The sequence below is a fragment of the Scyliorhinus torazame genome, chromosome 3 (genome assembly GCF_047496885.1).
Source record: "Scyliorhinus torazame isolate Kashiwa2021f chromosome 3, sScyTor2.1, whole genome shotgun sequence".
Classification (NCBI taxonomy): domain Eukaryota; kingdom Metazoa; phylum Chordata; class Chondrichthyes; order Carcharhiniformes; family Scyliorhinidae; genus Scyliorhinus; species Scyliorhinus torazame.
The window spans coordinates 351,742,905-351,753,708 of NC_092709.1; positions in this window are offsets into that span (position 1 = coordinate 351,742,905).

Below are 10,804 nucleotides of genomic sequence, written 5' to 3' on the forward strand. Positions count from 1 at the left end.
CCATGTCCCACCCTGAACACAATGGGGTTTACACCCTGTCCCACCCTGAACACACTGGGGTTTACACCCTGTCCCACCCTGAACACACTGGGGTTTAAACCATGTCCCACCCTGAACACACTGGGGTTTAAACCATGTCCCACCCTGAACACACTGGGGTTTAAACCATGTCCCACCCTGAACACACTGGGGTTTAAACCATGTCCCACCCTGAATACACTGGGGTTTACAACCTGTCCCACCCTGAACACACTGGGGTTTACACCATGTCTCACACTGAACACACTGGGGTTTAAACCATGTCCCACCCTGAACACACTGGGGTTTACACCCTGTCTCACCCTGAACACACTGGGGTTTACACCCTGTCCCACCCTGAACACACTGGGGTTTACACGCTGTCCCACCCTGAACACACTGGGGCTTACACCCTGTCCCACCCTGAACACACTGGGGTTTAAACCATGTCCCACCCTGAACACACTGGAGTTTACACCCTGTCCCACACTGAACACACTGGGGTTTATACCCTGTCCCACCCTGAACACACTGGGGTTTACACCCTGAACACACTGGGGTTTAAACCATGTCCCACCCTGAACACACTGGGGTTTACAGCCTGTCTCACCCTGAACACACTGGGGTTTACACCCTGAACATACTGGGGTTTACACCCTGTCCCACCCTGAACACACTGGGGTTTACACGCTGTCCCACCCTGAACACACTGGGGTTTACACCCTGAACACACTGGGGTTTAAACCATGTCCCACCCTGAACACACTGGGGTTTACACCCTGTCCCACCCTGAACACACTGGGGTTTACAGCCTGTCTCACCCTGAACACACTGGGGTTTAAACCATGTCCCACCCTGAACACACTGGGGTTTACACCCTGTCCCACCCTGAACACACTGGGTTTACACCCTGAACACACTGGGGTTTACACCCTGTCCCACCCTGAACTCACTGGGGTTTACACACTGTCGCACCCTGAACACACTGGGGTTTACACACTGTCGCACCCTGAACACACTGGGGTTTACACCCTGAACACACCAGGGTTTAAACCATGTCCCACCCTGAACACACTGGGGTTTACACCCTGTCCCACCCTGAACACACTGGGGTTTACAGCCTGTCCCACCCTGAACACACTGGGGTTTACACCCTGAACACACTGGGGTTTACACCCTGAACACACTGGGGTTTACACCCTGTCCCACCCTGAACACACTGGGGTTTACACCCTGAACACACTGGGGTTTACACCCTGTCCCACCCTGAACACACTGGGGTTTACACCCTGTCCCACCCTGAACACACTGGGGTTTACACACTGTCGCACCCTGAACACACTGGGGTTTACACCCTGAACACACCAGGGTTTAAACCATGTCCCACCCTGAACACACTGGGGTTTACACCCTGAACACACTGGGGTTTACACCCTGTCCCACCCTGAACACACTGGGGTTTACACCCTGTCCCACCCTGAACACACTGGGGTTTACACCCTGAACATACCAGGGTTTAAAACATGTCCCACCCTGAACACACTGGGGTTTACACCCTGTCCCACCCTGAACACACTGGGGTTTACACCCTGAACACACTGGGGTTTACACCCTGTCCCACCCTGAACACACTGGGGTTTACACCCTGTCCCACCCTGAACACACTGGGGTTTACACCCTGTCCCACCCTGAACACACTGGGGTTTACACCCTGAACACACTGGGGTTTACACCCTGAACACACTGGGGTTTACACCCTGTCCCACCCTGAACACACTGGGGTTTACACGCTGTCCCACCCTGAACACACTGGGGCTTACACCCTGTCCCACCCTGAACACACTGGGGTTTAAACCATGTCCCACCCTGAACACACTGGAGTTTACACCCTGTCCCACACTGAACACACTGGGGTTTATACCCTGTCCCACCCTGAACACACTGGGGTTTACACCCTGAACACACTGGGGTTTAAACCATGTCCCACCCTGAACACACTGGGGTTTACAGCCTGTCTCACCCTGAACACACTGGGGTTTACACCCTGAACATACTGGGGTTTACACCCTGTCCCACCCTGAACACACTGGGGTTTACACGCTGTCCCACCCTGAACACACTGGGGTTTACACCCTGAACACACTGGGGTATTAAACCATGTCCCACCCTGAACACACTGGGGTTTACAGCCTGTCTCACCCTGAACACACTGGGGTTTACACCCTGCCCCACCCTGAACACACTGGGGTTTACACCCTGTCCCACCCTGAACACACTGGGGTTTACACCCTGTCCCACCCTGAACACACTGGGGTTTACAGCCTGTCTCACCCTGAACACACTGGGGTTTAAACCATGTCCCACCCTGAACACACTGGGGTTTACACCCTGTCCCACCCTGAACACACTGGGTTTACACCCTGAACACACTGGGGTTTACACCCTGTCCCACCCTGAACTCACTGGGGTTTACACACTGTCGCACCCTGAACACACTGGGGTTTACACAATGTCGCACCCTGAACACACTGGGGTTTACACCCTGAACACACCAGGGTTTAAACCATGTCCCACCCTGAACACACTGGGGTTTACACCCTGTCCCACCCTGAACACACTGGGGTTTACAGCCTGTCCCACCCTGAACACACTGGGGTTTACACCCTGAACACACTGGGGTTTACACCCTGAACACACTGGGGTTTACACCCTGTCCCACCCTGAACACACTGGGGTTTACACCCTGAACACACTGGGGTTTACACCCTGGCCCACCCTGAACACACTGGGGTTTACACCCTGTCCCACCCTGAACACACTGGGGTTTACACACTGTCGCACCCTGAACACACTGGGGTTTACACCCTGAACACACCAGGGTTTAAACCATGTCCCACCCTGAACACACTGGGGTTTACACCCTGAACACACTGGGGTTTACACCCTGTCCCACCCTGAACACACTGGGGTTTACACCCTGTCCCACCCTGAACACACTGGGGTTTACACCCTGAACATACCAGGGTTTAAAACATGTCCTACCCTGAACACACTGGGGTTTACACCCTGTCCCACCCTGAACACACTGGGGTTTACACCCTGAACACACTGGGGTTTACACCCTGTCCCACCCTGAACACACTGGGGTTTACACCCTGTCCCACCCTGAACACACTGGGGTTTACACCCTGTCCCACCCTGAACACACTGGGGTTTACACCCTGAACACACTGGGGTTTACACCCTGAACACACTGGGGTTTACACCCTGTCCCACCCTGAACACACTGGGGTTTACACCCTGTCCCACCCTGAACACACTGGGGTTAACACCCTGAACACACTGGGGTTTACACCCTGTCCCACCCTGAACACACTGGGGTTTACACCCTGAACACACTGGGGTTTACACCCTGTCCCACACTGAACACACTGGGGTTTACACCCTGAACACACTGGGGTTTACACCCTGTCCCACCCTGAACACACTGGGGTTTACACTCTGTCCCACCCTGAACACACTGGGGTTTACACCCTGTCCCACCCTGAACACACTGGGGTTTAAACCATGTCCCACCCTGAACACACTGGGGTTTACACCCTGTCCCACCCTGAACACACTGGGGTTTACACCCTGAACACACTGGGGTTTACACCCTGTCCCACCCTGAACACACTGGGGTTTACACCCTGAACACACTGGGGTTTACACCCTGTCCCACACTGAACACACTGGGGTTTACACCCTGAACACACTGGGGTTTACACCCTGTCCCACCCTGAACACACTGGGGTTTACACCCTGTCCCACCCTGAACACACTGGGGTTTACACCCTGTCCCACCCTGAACACACTGGGGTTTACACCCTGAACACACTGGGGTTTACACCCTGTCCCACCCTGAACACACTGGGGTTTACACCCTGTCCCACCCTGAACACACTGGGGTTTAAACCATGTCCCACCCTGAACACACTGGGGTTTACACCCTGTCCCACCCTGAACACACTGGGGTTTACACCCTGTCCCACCCTGAACACACTGGGGTTTAAACCATGTCCCACCCTGAACACACTGGGGTTTACACCCTGTCCCACCCTGAACACACTGGGGTTTACACCCTGTCCCACCCTGAACACACTGGGGTTTACACCCTGAACACACTAGGGTTTACACCCTGTCCCACCCTGAACACACTGGGGTTTACACACTGTCGCACCCTGAACACACTGGGGTTTACACCCTGTCCCACCCTGAACACACTTGGGTTTAAACCATGTCCCACCCTGAACACACTGGGGTTTACACCCTGAACACACCAGGGTTTAAACCATGTCCCACCCTCAACACACTGGGGTTTACACCCTGAACACACTGGGGTTTACACCCTGTCCCACCCTGAACACACTGGGGTTTACAACCTGTCCCACCCTGAACACACTGGGGTTTACACCCTGAACACACTGGGTTTACACCATGTCCCACCCTGAACACACTGGGGTTTACACCCTGTCCCACCATGAACACACTGGGGTTTACACCCTGTCCCACCATGAACACACTGGGGTTTACACCCTGAACACACTGGGTTTACACCTTGTCCCACCCTGAACACACTGGGGTTTACACCCTGTCCCACCCTGAACACACTGGGGTTTACACCCCGTCCCACCCTGAACACATTGGGGTTTACACCCTGTCCCACCCTGAACACACTGGGGTATACACCCTGTCCCACCCTGAACACACTGGGGTTTACACCCTGTCCCACCCTGAACACACTGGGGTATACACCCTGTCCCACCCTGAACACACTGGGGTTTAAACCATGTCCCACCCTGAACACAATGGGGTTTACACCCTGTCCCACCCTGAACACACTGGGGTTTACACCCTGTCCCACCCTGAACACACTGGGGTTTAAACCATGTCCCACCCTGAACACACTGGGGTTTAAACCATGTCCCACCCTGAACACACTGGGGTTTAAACCATGTCCCACCCTGAACACACTGGGGTTTAAACCATGTCCCACCCTGAATACACTGGGGTTTACAACCTGTCCCACCCTGAACACACTGGGGTTTTCACCATGTCTCACACTGAACACACTGGGGTTTAAACCATGTCCCACCCTGAACACACTGGGGTTTACACCCTGTCTCACCCTGAACACACTGGGGTTTACACCCTGTCCCACCCTGAACACACTGGGGTTTACACGCTGTCCCACCCTGAACACACTGGGGCTTCCACCCTGTCCCACCCTGAACACACTGGGGTTTAAACCATGTCCCACCCTGAACACACTGGAGTTTACACCCTGTCCCACACTGAACACACTGGGGTTTATACCCTGTCCCACCCTGAACACACTGGGGTTTACACCCTGAACACACTGGGGTTTAAACCATGTCCCACCCTGAACACACTGGGGTTTACAGCCTGTCTCACCCTGAACACACTGGGGTTTACACCCTGAACATACTGGGGTTTACACCCTGTCCCACCCTGAACACACTGGGGTTTACACGCTGTCCCACCCTGAACACACTGGGGTTTACACCCTGAACACACTGGGGTTTAAACCATGTCCCACCCTGAACACACTGGGGTTTACACCCTGTCCCACCCTGAACACACTGGGGTTTACAGCCTGTCTCACCCTGAACACACTGGGGTTTAAACCATGTCCCACCCTGAACACACTGGGGTTTACACCCTGTCCCACCCTGAACACACTGGGTTTACACCCTGAACACACTGGGGTTTACACCCTGTCCCACCCTGAACTCACTGGGGTTTACACACTGTCGCACCCTGAACACACTGGGGTTTACACACTGTCGCACCCTGAACACACTGGGGTTTACACCCTGAACACACCAGGGTTTAAACCATGTCCCACCCTGAACACACTGGGGTTTACACCCTGTCCCACCCTGAACACACTGGGGTTTACAGCCTGTCCCACCCTGAACACACTGGGGTTTACACCCTGAACACACTGGGGTTTACACCCTGAACACACTGGGGTTTACACCCTGTCCCACCCTGAACACACTGGGGTTTACACCCTGAACACATTGGGGTTTACACCCTGTCCTACCCTGAACACACTGGGGTTTACACCCTGTCCCACCCTGAACACACTGGGGTTTACACACTGTCGCACCCTGAACACACTGGGGTTTACACCCTGAACACACCAGGGTTTAAACCATGTCCCACCCTGAACACACTGGGGTTTACACCCTGAACACACTGGGGTTTACACCCTGTCCCACCCTGAACACACTGGGGTTTACACCCTGTCCCACCCTGAACACACTGGGGTTTACACCCTGAACATACCAGGGTTTAAAACATGTCCCACCCTGAACACACTGGGGTTTACACCCTGTCCCACCCTGAACACACTGGGGTTTACACCCTGAACACACTGGGGTTTACACCCTGTCCCACCCTGAACACACTGGGGTTTACACCCTGTCCCACCCTGAACACACTGGGGTTTACACCCTGTCCCACCCTGAACACACTGGGGTTTACACCCTGAACACACTGGGGTTTACACCCTGAACACACTGTGGTTTACACCCTGTCCCACCCTGAACACACTGGGGTTTACACGCTGTCCCACCCTGAACACACTGGGGCTTACACCCTGTCCCACCCTGAACACACTGGGGTTTACACCCTGTCCCACACTGAACACACTGGGGTTTAAACCATGTCCCACCCTGAACACACTGGAGTTTACACCCTGTCCCACACTGAACACACTGGGGTTTATACCCTGTCCCACCCTGAACACACTGGGGTTTACACCCTGAACACACTGGGGTTTACACCCTGTCCCACCCTGAACACACTGGGGTTTACAGCCTGTCTCACCCTGAACACACTGGGGTTTACACCCTGTCCCACCCTGAACACACTGGGGTTTACAGCCTGTCTCACCCTGAACACACTGGGGTTTACACCCTGTCCCACCCTGAACACACTGGGGTTTACAGCCTGTCTCACCCTGAACACACTGGGGTTTACACCCTGAACATACTGGGGTTTACACCCTGTCCCACCCTGAACACACTGGGGTTTACACGCTGTCCCACCCTGAACACACTGGGGTTTACACCCTGAACACACTGGGGTTTAAACCATGTCCCACCCTGAACACACTGGGGTTTACAGCCTGTCTCACCCTGAACACACTGGGGTTTACACCCTGCCCCACCCTGAACACACTGGGGTTTACACCCTGTCCCACCCTGAACACACTGGGGTTTACACCCTGTCCCACCCTGAACACACTGGGGTTTACAGCCTGTCTCACCCTGAACACACTGGGGTTTAAACCATGTCCCACCCTGAACACACTGGGGTTTACACCCTGTCCCACCCTGAACACACTGGGTTTACACCCTGAACACACTGGGGTTTACACCCTGTCCCACCCTGAACTCACTGGGGTTTACACACTGTCGCACCCTGAACACACTGGGGTTTACACACTGTCGCACCCTGAACACACTGGGGTTTACACCCTGAACACACCAGGGTTTAAACCATGTCCCACCCTGAACACACTGGGGTTTACACCCTGTCCCACCCTGAACACACTGGGGTTTACAGCCTGTCCCACCCTGAACACACTGGGGTTTACACCCTGAACACACTGCGGTTTACACCCTGAACACACTGGGGTTTACACCCTGTCCCACCCTGAACACACTGGGGTTTACACCCTGAACACACTGGGGTTTACACCCTGTCCCACCCTGAACACACTGGGGTTTACACCCTGTCCCACCCTGAACACACTGGGGTTTACACACTGTCGCACCCTGAACACACTGGGGTTTACACCCTGAACACACCAGGGTTTAAACCATGTCCCACCCTGAACACACTGGGGTTTACACCCTGAACACACTGGGGTTTACACCCTGTCCCACCCTGAACACACTGGGGTTTACACCCTGTCCCACCCTGAACACACTGGGGTTTACACCCTGAACATACCAGGGTTTAAAACATGTCCTACCCTGAACACACTGGGGTTTACACCCTGTCCCACCCTGAACACACTGGGGTTTACACCCTGAACACACTGGGGTTTACACCCTGTCCCACCCTGAACACACTGGGGTTTACACCCTGTCCCACCCTGAACACACTGGGGTTTACACCCTGTCCCACCCTGAACACACTGGGGTTTACACCCTGAACACACTGGGGTTTACACCCTGAACACACTGGGGTTTACACCCTGTCCCACCCTGAACACACTGGGGTTTACACCCTGTCCCACCCTGAACACACTGGGGTTTACACCCTGAACACACTGGGGTTTACACCCTGTCCCACCCTGAACACACTGGGGTTTACACCCTGAACACACTGGGGTTTACACCCTGTCCCACACTGAACACACTGGGGTTTACACCCTGAACACACTGGGGTTTACACCCTGTCCCACCCTGAACACACTGGGGTTTACACTCTGTCCCACCCTGAACACACTGGGGTTTACACCCTGTCCCACCCTGAACACACTGGGGTTTAAACCATGTCCCACCCTGAACACACTGGGGTTTACACCCTGTCCCACCCTGAACACACTGGGGTTTACACCCTGAACACACTGGGGTTTACACCCTGTCCCACCCTGAACACACTGGGGTTTACACACTGAACACACTGGGGTTTAAACCCTGTCCCACACTGAACACACTGGGGTTTACACCCTGAACACACTGGGGTTTACACCCTGTCCCACCCTGAACACACTGGGGTTTACACCCTGTCCCACCCTGAACACACTGGGGTTTACACCCTGTCCCACCCTGAACACACTGGGGTTTACACCCTGAACACACTGGGGTTTACACCCTGTCCCACCCTGAACACACTGGGGTTTACACCCTGTCCCACCCTGAACACACTGGGGTTTAAACCATGTCCCACCCTGAACACACTGGGGTTTACACCCTGTCCCACCCTGAACACACTGGGGTTTACACCCTGTCCCACCCTGAACACACTGGGGTTTAAACCATGTCCCACCCTGAACACACTGGGGTTTACACCCTGTCCCACCCTGAACACACTGGGGTTTACACCCTGTCCCACCCTGAACACACTGGGGTTTACACCCTGAACACACTAGGGTTTACACCCTGTCCCACCCTGAACACACTGGGGTTTACACACTGTCGCACCCTGAACACACTGGGGTTTACACCCTGTCCCACCCTGAACACACTTGGGTTTAAACCATGTCCCACCCTGAACACACTGGGGTTTACACCCTGAACACACCAGGGTTTAAACCATGTCCCACCCTCAACACACTGGGGTTTACACCCTGAACACACTGGGGTTTACACCCTGTCCCACCCTGAACACACTGGGGTTTACACCCTGTCCCACCCTGAACACACTGGGGTTTACACCCTGAACACACCAGGGTTTAAACCATGTCCCACCCTGAACACACTGGGGTTTACACCCTGTCCCACCCTGAACACACTGGGGTTTACACCCTGTCCCACCCTGAACACACTGGGGTTTACACCCTGTCCCACCCTGAACACACTGGGGTTTAAACCATGTCCCACACTGAACACACTGGGGTTTACACCCTGAACACACTGGGGTTTACACCCTGTCCCACCCTGAACACACTGGGGTTTACATCCTGTCCCACCCTGAACACACTGGGGTTTACACCCTGAACACACTGGGGTTTAAACCATGTCCCATCCTGAACACACTGGGGTTTACACCCTGTCCCACCCTGAACACACTGGGATTTACACCCTGAACACACTGGGGTTTACACCCTGTCCCACCCTGAACACACTGGGGTTTACACCCTTTCCCACCCTGAACACACTGGGGTTTACACCCTGAACACACTGGGGTTTACACCCTGTCCCACCCTGAACACACTGGGGTTTACACCCTGTCCCACCCTGAACACACTGGGGTTTACACCCTGAACACACTGGGGTTTACACCCTGTCCCACCCTGAACACACTGGGCGTTACACCCTGAACACACTGGGGTTTACACCCTGTCCCACACTGAACACACTGGGGTTTACACCCTGAACACACTGGGGTTTACACCCTGTCCCACCCTGAACACACTGGGGTTTACACTCTGTCCCACCCTGAACACACTGGGCTTTACACCCTGTCCCACCCTGAACACACTGGGGTTTAAACCATGTCCCACCCTGAACACACTGGGGTTTACACCCTGTCCCACCCTGAACACACTGGGGTTTACACCCTGAACACACTGGGGTTTACACCCTGTCCCACCCTGAACACACTGGGGTTTACACCCTGTCCCACCCTGAACACACTCGGGTTTACACCCTGAACACACTGGGGTTTACACCCTGTCCCACCCTGAACACACTGGGGTTTACACCCTGTCCCACCCTGAACACACTGGGGTTTAATCCATGTCCCACCCTGAACACACTGGGGTTTACACCCTGTCCCACCCTGAACACACTGGGGTTTACACCCTGTCCCACCCTGAACACACTGGGGTTTAATCCATGTCCCACCCTGAACACACTGGGGTTTACACCCTGTCCCACCCTGAACACACTGGGGTTTACACCCTGTCCCACCCTGAACACACTGGGGTTTAATCCATGTCCCACCCTGAACACACTGCGGTTTACACCCTGTCCCACCCTGAACACACTGGGGTTTAAACCATGTCCCACCCTGAACACACTGGGGTTTACACCCTGTC